We start from the raw sequence: 15,126 nt of genomic DNA on the forward strand, positions 1-15,126 counted from the left end.
GCAGGGCGCCGGCGAGCTGAGCGGAGCCGAGCCGAGCGGAGCCGAGCCGAGCCTCACCTCGCTTTGCCGCGGTGGCTCCCACCCACCTGCAGCCGCTAACGAGGAAGGAGCGTCACGGGAAAGCGTGACCCAGCAAATCAGCTCCCGCAGGTATTTCCCTCGCCGGGCTGCCTCGGAGCCTTCCGGGGATCCCGCGCACACGAAACACCTGCTCTCGTTCTCGACAGGCGCCGCCGCCGCGGCACCTGCTGCGGCTTGAAGAAATCCTGGGAAGGAGGCTGGATTCCAGCACGAGGCCGCAGGCGAAGACGCAGTAGCCAAAGCGGATTATTATTAAGCAAACAAATGTCCATCAGTGCCTGACGGCAGGAGCGGAGTTATTTCTGTTCGCCTCCAGCTTTTTTTGCGATAGGTTTTTCTTTGTATCCGGTTTATATCAGAAAGCTGATATTCCTGTTAGCAGAGTCTTCCTTCCCAATGAATTATTTCTTTTGGCTTATTTTGTAGATTCGCAGAGAACAGTGTAATGATGATTTCTTTCAGGCGTTCTTGGAATTTTCCACGAGTTTCCAAATCTTCCCTTAGAAACCCCCAAAAAGCGCTCACGTTTTCTTTTACACAGATCTGAACTGCATCTTGTAGCAGTCAGAGGCCTTTAGGTTTTAGCAGGAAGATGACGGTATTAAGTCACAACCTCACCCCCCCCCGAAAACCCTTTCGTTTCCATTTGTAACACAGGGTACAACAGTCCTCAGACGCTTTGCAAACTCTAAGTTGTTCAGCTTGTGCCTCTCCAAGTGAAATAAAACCAGTTTATCCAACTGATCGCTTCCAGGGCTGAGGGTCTTTAATATGAATCTAGGACTGGTTTGCTTTTAATTGCAAAGAGACACGGTATCTCTTGCCTACGAGTCCTGAACAGCGTAGCAGCTTTCCAAACCACTTCTGGCTTGCCAAGTCATTAATCCTAACACCTACCTGACGCAGAGGAAAAGCCAGCGCAAGGGAAAAAGTTGGGAAAGATTATTAAAAATCAAAATTCTCAAAACTGTATTTCAGCAAGAAAAAACATCTCACCAAGCTAGCACTTCTCTTCAGACTCATCCACTACAGTTTCACTCTCGCTGGTAGAGGCGTGTTCTTCTGGGGAAAAATCCTACCTGCGCAAGCGATATAAATCACTTCAGCTGTGCGTTTGCCCCCGATAAGAGTATGGGCTGGCTGCTGCAACCCTTGCAGAAATGCCCAGCCCGACTGTCCGCAGCATCTGGTTCCACTCTCGCTTTCCAGAGCAAACAGGATAAGAGCAACCTTGCTTTTCTCTTTTCCTGCGCTTCTGAAGTATCTTTATCAAAGCCTGCCCGGCTATCTAAACAGCACCAGGTGCTATTTGCATTTCAATAGGAAACTTGAGCAACAGCTGTAGTGTTCAGGATTAAAACTCAACATCTCCTTCACTTAACTAGGAGGGGGGGGGGAATTTACATGTGATTGCTAGGAAACAGCCTTCTAATAGGCTTATGGCAAACAAAAATGCAGCACTTAAGGTACAATCCTTGAGACTAAAGCAGCTTCTGATCATGCTTAACCCTTGCAGGAGGAAGAAAGGTATTTTTGACTTGAAATGCACCTAAAATGCATTTCTTTTTACTACAAATTCCTGTTTTTCTTCAAAGACACCGGCTTGCAAAGCTGTTGCAAATACGTCACGCAGGAGGGAGAGTCCGGATGGGCTGCAGAAGCGATCTCCAGCTCACAGGCTGCTCTTCCCGGCCCGGTGACGAGCTCATACCCGCTGCGCCCCAACGGGCTCAGATCTTCAGGGGTGCTTCCAAGGATCGCTTCCTCTTCAGTTTCACGGTTTCGTTTTGCGGGGGGGTGGGGAAGGGGTTTTCCTTCGAGCAAAAATTAAAAGCCTAATGCTAGAAGCCGCTCGTCCTTGGCGCGCAGGGCTGCAGCGGGCTGGGCTCCCCGCACGCACGGACACACGGACACCTGCCCGGACACACGGACACCTGCCGCCAGAGGGATGGCGAGCGGCTTCCTACGCCACCGCGCTGGCGACCGCGCCGGGGCCGAAACTCCCCTTGAATCGTCACGCGTGCAGGGAGCGAGCTGAGCGCGCAGCATGCCCACGAGCACCGCCGGGCTACGAGAGCCCCACTGAGCCCTGCAACGAGGGCAGGAGGGGGCGAACGCAGGCCGTCGGCAGCTGCAGCGCCTCGGCTCCCTCCCTCCGTACAGGCTCCAGGGACTTTTATTTATAAGAAATTACAGACCGGAATCTATGCTCCCTTTTTTTCCCTTAAGCAGACAGGGTCCAATGATTTAACACCACCAAACCTACATTTCAGCGTTGTGTTATTGGCTGGATCTTTCTTCTCATAGGTATTCTTAACTGCGGGCTGGTAATTTTGGCATGTTCTAACTAGCAATCGCAAGAAGCGTAACTACTGATCTGGATGCTGACTAATGTGTATCCTTACTTTAAAAAAGATGTTTTTCAGCTTGAATTAAACCGCTTGAAGGATGCAAGTCTGTCCAGACACAGTCCTAGCAGGGAAACCGGAGAGGCAAAGGCACGCACAGGGCCGCGCTCGGTCACCTCACCGGGCTGGACTACACACGCCACCCGAACTTAAATACAGCCTTCCCCCCAGCAAATGTTTCCCAGTACTGAACGGATGAGCTATCAACCAAAAACCACAGAAAACATGCAGGGCTGCGTCCTATTTCTTGGCCTCAAACGGCGCTTCTGCGTATAACACCAGGTCTACCTTGCAGCAGCCTTCCTCAAGGCCCGGGAGAGCAGGTCCCCCCGTGACACATCCTCGAGAGCGCCCCTCCAGAGCCGTGATTTGTACGGCAGTAATTCCCGCAAGCAGCTGGGAAGGCGGCAGGAGGGCAGGGGGGCTGCAGAGACCGTGCGGCGGCGCCTACGGCCGCTCCAGGCGGTCTCTGCTACCCGTCCACCCCGCCACGGCGCGTCTCAAACGCGTTTGTCTGTGACTACAACCATCAGTGAAAAACACGCAGTTACAGGTTAAATATGGTGAATGGCAAAATAAAGTTACATCCTCTCCTCGCCCCAAAAGGGCCGCTGACAATCAGAGAACAAGAAATATCCCAAATATTTAGTTTGCACCCTAAGTTTCCTGAAGCACCCCAGGATACCAGGATTGCCGTCCTCTGGAAGCCGACCTGCCGTGCCGATCCCAGATGAGAAGCTTTGCTAAGGGAACCAAAGGCTGGGGAGTGTCTGCCTGCCCGTCACAAACGTCTTTAGCCTGGGGAATTAATGAGCAAATCATTTACTACCGTGCTGATACAGCCTTTGCGAAAGCGACAGTTTTATTCCTAACTCTGCTCCAGTTTTAAACAGCAGGAAGTAAGTATCTTTAGACTTTTTTTTGATTCAAAGCAAGCACTGAATACCAAGCGATTGCTCATGACGAATGCCCTCGATGAAAGCAGCTGGCAGGCTCTGGTTAATCTGTACATTCACCAATTGCTTCTCCAAGTTTTATTTAAAATGTCAAATAACAGGCTTTTTTTTTTTTTTTTTTTTTTTTTTTTTTTTTTTTTTAATAAATGGGTGTACGCTCCTGTGCTGCTCCCCAATCCTCAGAACGCGTGGACGGATCAGGCCTTTACGCGCCTGAGCATACATACTTACACGAGGAACTCCTCCGAATGTGCAGCTGTGCCGCATTCCTGCGGTTTGCAAGCAGGCAAAATTTTGCAGACTGCAGCCAGGGCAGGCATTCTGCTCGGGAGAGCGCACGTCCCTCGTGCCACGGGAGCAGGGGTCAGGGCGCCCGCGAGCCCCCAGCGGAGGCTTTGCCAGCAAGCCGGCGCGCTGGAATGCGCTCCCCCCTCCACCTAGCTCCGAGATGATCTTTAAAGCTCATGGAAAAAAAGCAAAACTATTTATTAGCCTCACCACGAGCACTGTGAATGGTGGGATACCAGGCCAGCCGATAGCTCCCCAAGCTTCTGAAGGTCGCTTGCTCCCCATATTTTTAAAAGCGTATTCTCTATTAATTCTGGTCTGCGTGCTTGCTGTTTCTCAAGGAGAAGGTTATTAATGCATGCAGTTTAAAAGGGTCCGTGTCAAGCTTGCATTGCGTTTCAGGTTTTACATTTACTTGAAACTACGAGTAAATCGCAAGAGTGTGAAGCTGGCCAAAACAAATCCACCCATTCTGATTTCTAAAAACGACATGAACCTGAAGAAGATGGAAAAGCAGCGCAGCTGGAATGCCAGCCAACAGGTACAGCGCCATTAGGATTCAGCTCGGTCTGTTCCAGATTATTTTACAGCCTTTCAAATTAACTCTCTCTCACTTTCTAATTAATTACACTCACATTTTTAATTTATGTTTTCATATCTCTTTCCCATACTGCCTCTTGCACTTTCTAAGGGCACTAGCACTTATTTCCTCTCTTGAACTAAGTTTTCTTCGGATGTCAACTGTCAGACAGAAATATCCCCCTTCGTGAACTTCCTCCTCACCTGCTGGAAGCGGGTGCAGATTCGGGGTGCCTCTTTGCTTGCGTGTGTTTGCGGGGCGCCGGGGTCCTTCCAGCGAGGCGGTGGAGCACACGGCCCCCGAGCAGCCACGGTGGCACATGGGACGGAGGCAGCGGCGCAGAGGAGCACGGAAGGCGGCAGACATCTCTGAAGCGGTACTGCTAGCAACTAAAAGGTCTGTCGACTCTTCATCTGAGATTTTGGGAAGCCCTAACCTTTGCCTTTTGAAAAAACAGATGTTGCATCACATTCAGGGCATACATTGGATGCAGAATCTCACATAACCTGCTTAAAACACAGCTGAGCCTATTTCTTCCATAGCCGTCTCTTTCTTTCAGCGAAACGGAGGATTTTGGAGGATTTAGGTAGCGAGCATGACGAGCGACAGCGAGCCTAGGTACGGGTACGGCGCCCGGATGGGGAGACGCGGGTCTGCGTGCCAGGCGTGCCCACGGAAGCCATCCGCAAGGCCCAGGCAGGCTCCCACAGCAGCTCAGAGCCCAGCTCCGGGCCAAGCAGCAGGCCCGCGTCGTGCTTCGCCCCTTCTCGCCGGGGGATTCGTTTCGATCCCCGTTCAGTGACAGCAGACCCCCGCAAACACGCAGCACCGCAGCCGGGGGAGGGAGCCCAGGCAAGCGCCAGAGCGCCCCAAGCAAGCCTCAGGGCCGCGGCCGCTGGCTCCAGCCTCTGCCCTCAGCGCCAGATCAATGCAGCCAGGCCCATCCGGCTGCCGAAGGGACAAGCAGGAGCGGTCTGCTTGCCACAGTAAGCGCCTGGGATATACATTCCCTGGGGCTCCCAACGCAAGAGCCGAACAACATCCGTGTGGCATTTTGACCATGCAAATGCCAGTGAGAACTAAGCTCCGCAATCAACTGATCCCACACAGTCCTTACTGTGAGATTTATTTTAAAACTGTAGCACTTAATCACATCAACTGATATTTAAAAGAAAAAAACTGGGGTCAAATATATTTTTCAAGAGAATTATTGTAGTAGTACTGCTTTGCACTCAGAATTATTTATATGGGTTCCTGGACTGACTTCAGTATAGCTTGATTCAGAGATCTGAGGATCTGAATATTCAAATATCTGACAAGCTAGAACAAGTAGATTTTATTGAGAAAAAGCTCCATTAGAGGAACATCATCTTCACATTAACAATAACCATACAATAAACATATAACTATCACTATCTTCAACCGTGGTCTACTGGCTTTTAATTGAGCGAATGAGATCATTAATCAAAAAGATATTAATTAACATCAGGTAGCACATTAAAAAGTGGCCTTTGTCACATGAAGAGACTCGGATTGGGGTTCAGGACTCCTGGCTTCTAAAACTAAACCCGCATCTGACTCTGTTTCTCAAGGTGGCTAAAACTCTATAAATTTACCTTTCCCTCCCCAAATAGGGATTAACAGTTCCCACCTCCCTCACAGTGGGACTGAGAAGATGAAGAACGGTAAAATGCCTGGCAAATGCAAAACGATAGGTATCGTTATGCCGCCAGGCACAAACCCGCTGTCTTGCAGCCCCCGGGGCGATGAGGAGGCAGGGCTGCGAGGGCAGCCCCGAGCCCCGTGTAAAGCCCCACGGCAAAGCCCCGGAGAGGGCTCTGCCCCCCGATGCCCCAGCTGGACTCTGGAGAGAAGCCTAATGGAAAAGAAGAGACCTTTCCATGTGAAATAGCACGATAATAATGGCACATCCCAAAACATGAAAAATAAATCAGCAGGATGATTACCCGGAAGACGAGATAAAGATAAGAATAATTAAGGCCGAAATGATGTGGGTGAGCAGGAAATGGCACATGGTATTAGATAAACTGCACCAAACTGGACAGACTAGTCCAAGCACCTGGGTGGCTGAGGTATAAAAGTGAGACAGTTTGACTGTGAGAAGCAGTCTAGACTGAGGAATGCTTGAAGACTCTGAAATGATACTATTTCATGCATTATGCATTAAAAGTATAAACTATTGATACAACATTGTCTCACAAGGCTGCAGTTAAAAATTAAAGCACTAACTTGGAGGTCAAAGTACAAAATGTAGCCAAAAAAGTACAGAAAACAGAACTCATAGTACATATCCACAGCAAAGATAAAGGACAGGGATCTGATAAAGAAAGCATCTGAGAAGAGATCCATTTGCCGGAGCAGACGGAAGTCAGCTAAGTCTTCGTGCTCCCTTGGACAAGCAAAGGTGGAGGAATTTGTACAGGTTAGGTTCAGACGAGGAAAGGAGATCAGGGCTGTGCAAGCAGCTCAGCTACCAGCGGCACCCGCTAATCTGAGGTTCGCATAATCCTTTCCCACTAAGCCCCTATTCAGCACCATACAGTGCAGTGAAAGGGGAATTCTGCTCGCAGAAGATGATTTGGGAGACAAACTGTTTCAGTGCTTAACTGTGCTGATCTAGTCTCCTGCTGGGAAAATTTGCATCTCCATTTAATGCTTCAATATACCACAATGAGAAAAGCTTCTGTATTTACATATGATTTAAAGATTAACTTGTCTTGATTCCTAATAAGCTTATTTTCTGAGCTCAGACAGTCTGTACGGAGGGGAGAGCAGGCAGGTTCCTACACAAGCGGCTGGAACGCTCTCTACACGGTAATGAGGCATTTCTTCATCCAGACATCAGAGACCGGAGGTATTTCCACATCCTATTTCTGCCTCCCCAAGAAGAGAACTTTCTTTTGCTTTCTCTCTTTTTAACGTTGCTTACGAATGACAAGGCCGCAGGTGCAGCCTCCCTTCCATTCCTATTTGGAAAGATCTGCTCTGTGTTTACAGCTGAAGCTAATAGGGAGGAAAATCAGGCTGTGCCTGCATTTGTTCACAAAACACTCTTTTGCAGACTGCAAAAATAAACCCCGAGGGTTCTTTCGTCTGTAACAACAGTAAACTGCACCATTTAAACTAATGGCGTAAACATGATACCACCTGAAAAAGAAGGAAAATAAACTAATAAACTAATTAATAATTAACAGGAAAAGGAAAAGCTATGCTGCGGTCTCCATATGGATTCTATACGCAATGTAAATCCAAATGGCATATGTAATGTTTTGACAGGTTACAGATGCCCTTTCCTGCTGCATTTGTGGGGGAGCGACTCCGTTTCTAATTACTCGGTAAAACTGGGGAAGGACTGGATCCCCTTTCTCAACCAGACGGCGGTGGTTTTACCGGAATGCTACGCAGCTGTTTTGCTCTGTAGATATGTCTTGCTGGGGAACTTCATAATAACCTGGAGGCCTACAGACAGACGTAGCAACGCTCCCGGGGCTGGAAGAGTTGCCCAGGGACTGGCAATTGATTTAGCAGTGCATTAACGAGTGCCCCCTGCCCCGAGTTTTAAGGTGAGTGAAATGAGTGACTCATGCTGGCAGTTCTTGGACACAGCCTGTTCCTTATGTTGCGCGGTACTGGCATTACTGAGACTGCTGGTGTCCCTACTGAACCATCTTGGGGGAAAAAATAAAAACAACAGGATGGTTTTCTCAACGTTATTTAGGACTATGAAATAGAGAAAGGCCAGAAACGTTTAAGTCAGAGTCTTCTTATCTCTCATAACAGAGGATAACAGCAGCAAGAGAAAAAGCTTACTGTGAGCTAATGATCCAGTGTCCTTACTTGGGATCTCAGTGCTTTTGGCCATCTGTTATTGGTACATTGCAAAACATTCAGGTCATTTTTTGGACAATACTGTATTTTTAATTTCACCTTCTTTATTCTTCTATTGGGAACATATGATCTGTGCTGCCTGTGTCAGTCTTGTTTGCATTCCTATGCAGATTTGGCACCTGTGCATGTACGGAGCAAAAGCCCAGGACATCAGACGAGAAAAGCCCCAGCAAGAAATGTGGAAATCCCCATCTGCACCAGCCCCCTGCCTGTTTCTGGGTGCAATTCAAGGTGTTAAGAACGATCTTCAGCCCCCTAAAATATCTGACATCTTCCCATACGAAAGATCCTTTTCTTTCTTTGATTAATGAAAGTAAGATCTGTTGACTCAGTCTTGCTGAAAGCTCCTGAAACAACTTCTCAGGGCAGTACTAGTTATCCTTGGGCATTTCGGATCATTCTAAGGCTCCTTTGTTTTCTTCAGGACTTAGCTCAGAGAATACCTGAAATAACTTAAATACTTGCTGGAGCACCCAGCACATTTCTGAGCGCCATGTGAATAACAGCACCAAAATGCACGCACTAACACAAACAGCACAACTTGGCTTGTGAAATCTCAACCATATTAAAAAAAAAAAAAAAAAAAAGCACGGAGGGTAACAGATCAGCTAAGGTTTTGGAATCAACATTCCTCTGGGTGCACGTGAAATATGGACATCCAAGTGATAGATCTACATCATAAATGACAACAAAACCAAGAGTTCATTCTGAAAAATCCAGAGTACAGCTAGCTAAAAATGAACGAGCCAAACCACCCTCTCAGAAATATCTGTGTTCTCCAAAATGGTAATTGAACGCTCAAAGTAAATAAGGGGAAAATTCAATTTGGACTTAAAACCTCCCTTTCCTCATCTTCCTTTGATGTAAAAAAATTACACTCGGCCTCGTGCGCAGCCCCTGTTCCGCAGGACTGCATGTACAAAACCAAGCATTTATGGGCTCCTCTTTGTGCTGCTCCAGGGAGGGTCAGGTAACGGATGCACCATCGAAGCAGGAAAATGTTTTTCTACCAAGAAGAAGCCCATGATGAAAACTCCAACAGACAGACAAAGAAACTGTCAGGCAGTTCGCAGCCAAAGGCCATAAGCAGAGGACCAAAAGGCAACAGCTGTGGGAGAAGCACAGTGCAGAGAATCAGCTCATGAATATTGGGTCTGCATGCCAAACAAAAAAGGGGAAAAAATATAAAGGGAAAGAAGGAAAAAACAGTTTGGTACCTGTTGTTCTAAATAAATTTTGTTGTTCTAATAAATTTGGGGAGCACRACTAGAGAAGCTGGTAGGCTAACAGCTCGGTTACCCTCAGCTACCCTCGTCTGTCCGTGGGCAGCCGACGACAAGGTCATCTCCACACCACAAACTCCCTGGCAGCGAGTCTGCACAACAAACAGCGTATCAGTAACCTGCTCCTCCAGCTGATACAACTAAAGGCAAATCTGTGCCCTGGCCCCTGGCCCAGCCCCACCCCACAAAAATGCAGTGGATCCTGTAGCACCGCTTCTGTGCTAGGGCTTTTCCCAGCACAGCCTTGGGGGTTAAGGATAACTGTCCTCCTCGCAGTCTTCACCGCTCTAGCTAGGCTCAGGGAAGGCTGGAGTGTGGACACAGCTGAAGTTAAAGCAGCCAGAAATTAAGTAAGCATAAAAATGGCTTAAAGCCATCTTTGTTCTGTTCCTCCTCTTCTTCCATCAACCGCTGGGACCAAATAGGTTCACAGCTGCTATCTCGCACCGAAGACAGCGGTCTGCGGCCAGCCATGCCTCTAAAAGACACTGTCTGCAAACTCATAGATGCCGCTCCTGCTCAACAGATATCATGGGGAGTCTGTTGAGCTGATGAACAGGAAAAACAGAAAAATATGGTAGTGAACGCTGTTAGAAAAAAAAGACAAACAGATGTCCAAATAAAGTCACAACGCTGCAACTCAGAGGCTTACAGCTTTGCTTCCAAGTTACGGAAGAAATCTGTTTAGCTAAATAAATAATAATAATTAAAAAAAAGAACTAAATAAAGGCCGGCTGCAGAAAAGCAGCTCGATTGTGGCCCATTCATTATTTGGGATGTTGCTTAGCAACTGGCTCTCTGCTGCAGGGCTAAAGCAGCATGAAATTAGCAGCTTTTCAGAAAAAGACAAATTGAATGTGAAGCTGGGGAGGTGTCCTTTGAATGGCAGAAAGGAGAGCAGCATTAACTTGTTAATCAGATATGGTGGGCATCCTTAAAGGGCGTTTCCAGAGTGCGCAGGATCTTTAATTAACGGGGCAAAGGGGCTTTGCTCTGCATGTGTACCCATACGTTCCAGAGCACGCCTGGCCAGGTAATAATTCAATCTTGATTAAAATGACATCCTTTACAGTCACCTCATGGGTTAATTACTTATTAACGATCTGAAATGGCTCAAACCCGATCATATCAGACCACACTTGCTACATTAGTGACAGCTGACTATACGGCACGTTTGCAGCTACGGGGTTCTCTAATGTATTTCCCACCATTTCAGCTCCATGTTATCTTGATGCCACCTCTGCATTCACCAAAGGAATTTGCTCCCTAAGAACCCTTAGAGTGACCAAATCTCGACTTCATAGATGCCCTTGTTATGGCCAAATAATTCTTCTAAATCATATTCTTTCTCGCACCTCCTGGAGCCAGTCCCATGTGAACGCTGAGCAATCATTATATGGGCAGTACCGGTTAAAAGAGAACTGACCAACGAGAGCAGCAAGAACACCACCACGTGTATGCGTTTCATGGAAGACTTAAACAGGAGTTTTGAATGAAAGATTTTTCTGGGTTACTGAATTTGGGGCCAGATTGTAACAGTTAATCATTTTCCCCTGTCAAATGTGTGTGAGCTGTTCTCTCTCGGCAAGGCACAAGCATGGATCCATACACCCCGAGACCCACTGGAAGTGGTGCGGGAAGGCTGTCAGGACAGGAGGGCAGCGTTACGTGGCTTGTCTGTGCTCTCCATGGAACAGAAGAGGGGAAACAGTGGCCTTTTCCCTTCCTCTAAAGGAGCAGTGATAACTTATTCTAGGCCTCCCTTACCAAGTGCCTTGTATTTATGCAGTGCTTTAGAAATAGAGTAAGACCTACTCTTTGCCCTCCTTGTGTCACCAAAATCGGCCTTTTGGTAACACCTGGGCACGTGAGCCAAATTTGCTCTTTAGTTGTAAGAGCAGGGAAACTCTTCACCTACATTTGACTCTGCCCAATGCCCCAAAACAACACATTCCCGTGAATGGGATGAAGTGTGTACAAGCCATTATCTGCTTCCCAGGCAGCAAACTACGGATTCTGAAGAATCAGCACATTGGCCGTTTTCAATCCTCATAAATACGATTTCTGGGTCCTGGGGGGCTACGCACTCAAGAGACACCTTTGGCGCTATTTTGTGTTTCAGTTTGTCTGGGGCTGAAAGGAGGGCAACCGAGGCTCACTGACATGGGAGACAGTAAGGACAGATGCCCTCCATTTCCTTAATGAGCCAATTAAGAGAATCTATCAAAGATAACCGACTAGTCTCAGAGGAAAGAAATGGAGATAGAGACAACAGATTGTCCTGAGAGATTCCTAGTACACATATACAAGAAAATGAGCTACAGGCTACAGTAGTTAATTGGGAACAATATGAGGCGGTTGCTAGAGAAGCACATCAATGACTATACCTGGACATTTTCCTTTTTGTGCTGCTGCTGTGTTAGGTGTGACTGAGCATGCAGTTTCCACCATCTGCTTCAGCTTCCCCTCCTCTGAATGGGAGATGACAAAGTTCTGCTTCACTGAGTTGCTGTGATACATTCGTCTCCAGGATATTTGGAGAGTCAAGTGTCTGGTGAAACTGCTGGCTCCCTCAACTTGAGCAAAGTGAATGACTGGAAGAAGATGCTCTTATTTTAGGTCTCAAGAACCAAAGACTATATCAAAACTCAAAAGGGAGGTTTTTCTCCACTTTCATAAATGAATCTTTGCAGATGTACTTCCCCAGTCTTAGCCATGACCCAATATTGCTCATTTTCCAGTGCTTAGCCCCATTTATAGGGAAGCAGTATGGCTTGCAGGGATAGCAGCTGCCTTCATTGCCTGTTGAAGCTGGCCCAATAGTATATGCAGGGCTAAGGCTCAGCATAATATAGATGGGCTCCATTCACCCTTTTCCTGATACTGTCAGGAACCTTCTTACCATCAGCAGAGGCCATAAAAGGGAAGTTACAGAAGTACAAGCACAGATGGGCTTCCCTTCCTTGGCAGGATGGACAGAGGGGCCATCAGTCGTGGCAGGAAGTCAGTAAGGACCTGAGTACAGACGTGGAGCCAGGGAAATTCCGGGCAGTGGAAAGTCGTGGGGAGAAGTGATTTAGTATGCGAAAGTACAGACAAACCTGAGTCTTGGGTTCTGAATGCGTATTAGGAGTGTAAAAGAAGTGCAAGTGGAAGAGCAAATAGCATCAACAAAGCTTAGGAGTTTAGAAGAGAAGATAGGCTAAAAACACATGAAATGTCTTGAAATATCATTTTCTGACAATTGTCAAGGTTTCCAGACTTTCAGATTAAATTACATTGTAACTACTTACTATTTGGACAAGGTCACAAAAATAAAAGCTTAATACCTTCCTATATTATGGTCTACTGTGTGTTCTTTACACTTCTGCAGCAGCAAAGCCTCCTCTTCTGATATCAGCAAATTTTCCTTTAGAATAAAATGGTGGTTTACATCCATTAGCATAGTGTAAGGCACATTAAGAAGTTCAGAGCCATCATTACTGCTATTTCCGAGAAGCCTCCCTGAGTGTGTACTTATATATCCTCCTGCTAATTGTTATAACTCATCTTCATCATAAAAGCAACAAAAAAGGAAAGAAATATGAAACCCAGACACATATGACCATACGACATCTGGCTGTTCTACACATGCCTTCATCATTCCCTAAAGACCTTAGGAATCCCTTATATCAGTGATTTTCAACATTTTTCAATCCCCTCACCCCCCAAATTCCAGTGATGATACATAATCTTGTAAAATAAACGATGGATCAAAGGTTGAAAATCTGTAAGGCGTATAGGTAAACAGTTCACCTGCTTAAACAGAGGTTCTATAAACTCTGCTTGCAACAAAAGCCTGTACAGCATTACTCCTCCTGACCTCCTGTGGCTGTGGCAATAAGGAAGGCTGGGAGGAAAATAAAGAGGGACTCTTCACTGTTCCCAGCAGAGCCAGCATTCCTAAGAAGCATCTACGCGAGCTTTCAGCCCAGTGCTGAATCTGTAAATACGCTGCTTGTTTCCTGCTTGCCGAGGCCATTAGGGCCTCGCTGTGCTTCCTCAGGAGAAGCTGCCTAATGGAGAGCGATTTGTGAGAGCAGGCAGAGCATGAGAGGCACTTGTGGCGCTGCCCACCACCACCCTCCCTCACTCCTAACTCGCTCACAATTCAGTTGTGACCGTGATGAACCCTTTGGCTTCAGAGCCGGAGGTTTTCTGGTGTCRGAGAACAAGAGGAGGGGGATTTTGAGGGTTACCAAGTCCAGGCAGCACCTCCTTCCCATTCACACCTTCCTAGGGTCACTTCCCCAGGCCGYGACTAGGAATTTCTGTCGAGTCCTGAAGCGCTTGGGTTTGTCCCATCAGCTGGGGAAGATGGCTCTGGCTCATCTCGGAATACAGCAAATGTGTGTTTCTAAGCCAGGACTAGATGGTTGCTGCCTTTGCAAGAACACATCCAACCACCCTGCTCTGAGACACGCAAACTGTCCCAGGCTTTGTCCTTAATGGAAGATGCTGGTTTCTTACGTTACGTCTCTCCTCTTCAGAGAGGCAGATACACCCTACTCCAAACTATGCTTCAAAAAGGAAAAAACTAAGTACACTTGGAGGAAGTTCACTACCACACAAACTTATATTTCACTTTATATTACAAGAGAAATAATGCCCACTTTGCCTCTGAGTTTCCTGCTGGCATGAAAAACAACGGGGTTTGGGTCTATATGGGCCCATGGGAAGATGACAATGTCCAGAAGAGCTTCAGCAAGGAAGAAAACTAGCACCATTGCTTTCAAGAAGCAGCTTGATCCAGCAGTGCAGAATCAACCCTGTAACCTATTATTTCCATTATCCCAGCTTTTGTTTACAGTAAGTTTGCTGGGATCTATATTCCACAGTCACCCAACTGCAGTTCCTTTCACCACAAGAGACCGCTTTCACTTCTACCTCAGAAATAAAGAAATCACATTTACCATTCTCAGGACCTGTTAAAATTTTAAAACATTGTGGGCAGTGATAAGGTGAAGAATTTTTTTTTCCTGTTTCTGTCAGGTCAGCTAGATTGCAAACTCATGAAAACTTATAGCCTGACTTTTTTTTTTTTTTTTGGATCACTAAGGGTTGAAAAAGAAAAGAGCCCAAAGTCAGGAAAATAGTTTAGCAGAAGGTGCAGACACTGTTTAACAGCAGTTTGCACCAGGCTGCCTTTGGGGAGAGGAGGAGCGTGAGGGGGAGTGAGCAGAGCAGGGCAGAGCATCCTCGCTGGGCACGCGGGATCAAAGCCTTGATCCGCTTCAGATTTCTTCCACTACTCATGACCAACTGAAATGCAATCAATATTCCTGACTGTGTCAAGACGGGACGTCCCATGTGGCACGACCAGGTGGCTCACCCCAACTGTTATAAAACTGTTCCTCATGGGGATGTATGGTAAGGTCCTTGATCTCGTGCCCTAAACTATGGATTAACAAGGGGATTTCTGAGATTAAAAAAGAACAGTTCAGTCACTTGACTCTGCTAAGAACTTTAGCTCTAGTTTTATTTTTTTCAGCGGTCAAGGCCTTAACCTCTAAGCCTCCAAACTATGTAAGCCGCGTTGCATTTATGTTAGTGACCGCACATCTATACCTCCTATTTGGGAA

General features: G+C 47.0%; 1 protein-coding gene across 7 annotated transcripts in view; it reads right to left on the minus strand.

Moving 5' to 3' along the window:
• RABGAP1L (RAB GTPase activating protein 1 like) overlaps positions 1–15,126 on the minus strand; it is a 268,625-nt gene that overhangs the window by 32,156 nt on the left and 221,343 nt on the right. The gene's annotated exons all lie outside the window — the stretch shown is intronic.

Source organism: Apteryx rowi, unplaced genomic scaffold (assembly GCF_003343035.1).
Source record: "Apteryx rowi isolate R43461 unplaced genomic scaffold, aptRow1 scaffold_100, whole genome shotgun sequence".
Classification (NCBI taxonomy): Eukaryota; Metazoa; Chordata; class Aves; order Apterygiformes; family Apterygidae; genus Apteryx; species Apteryx rowi.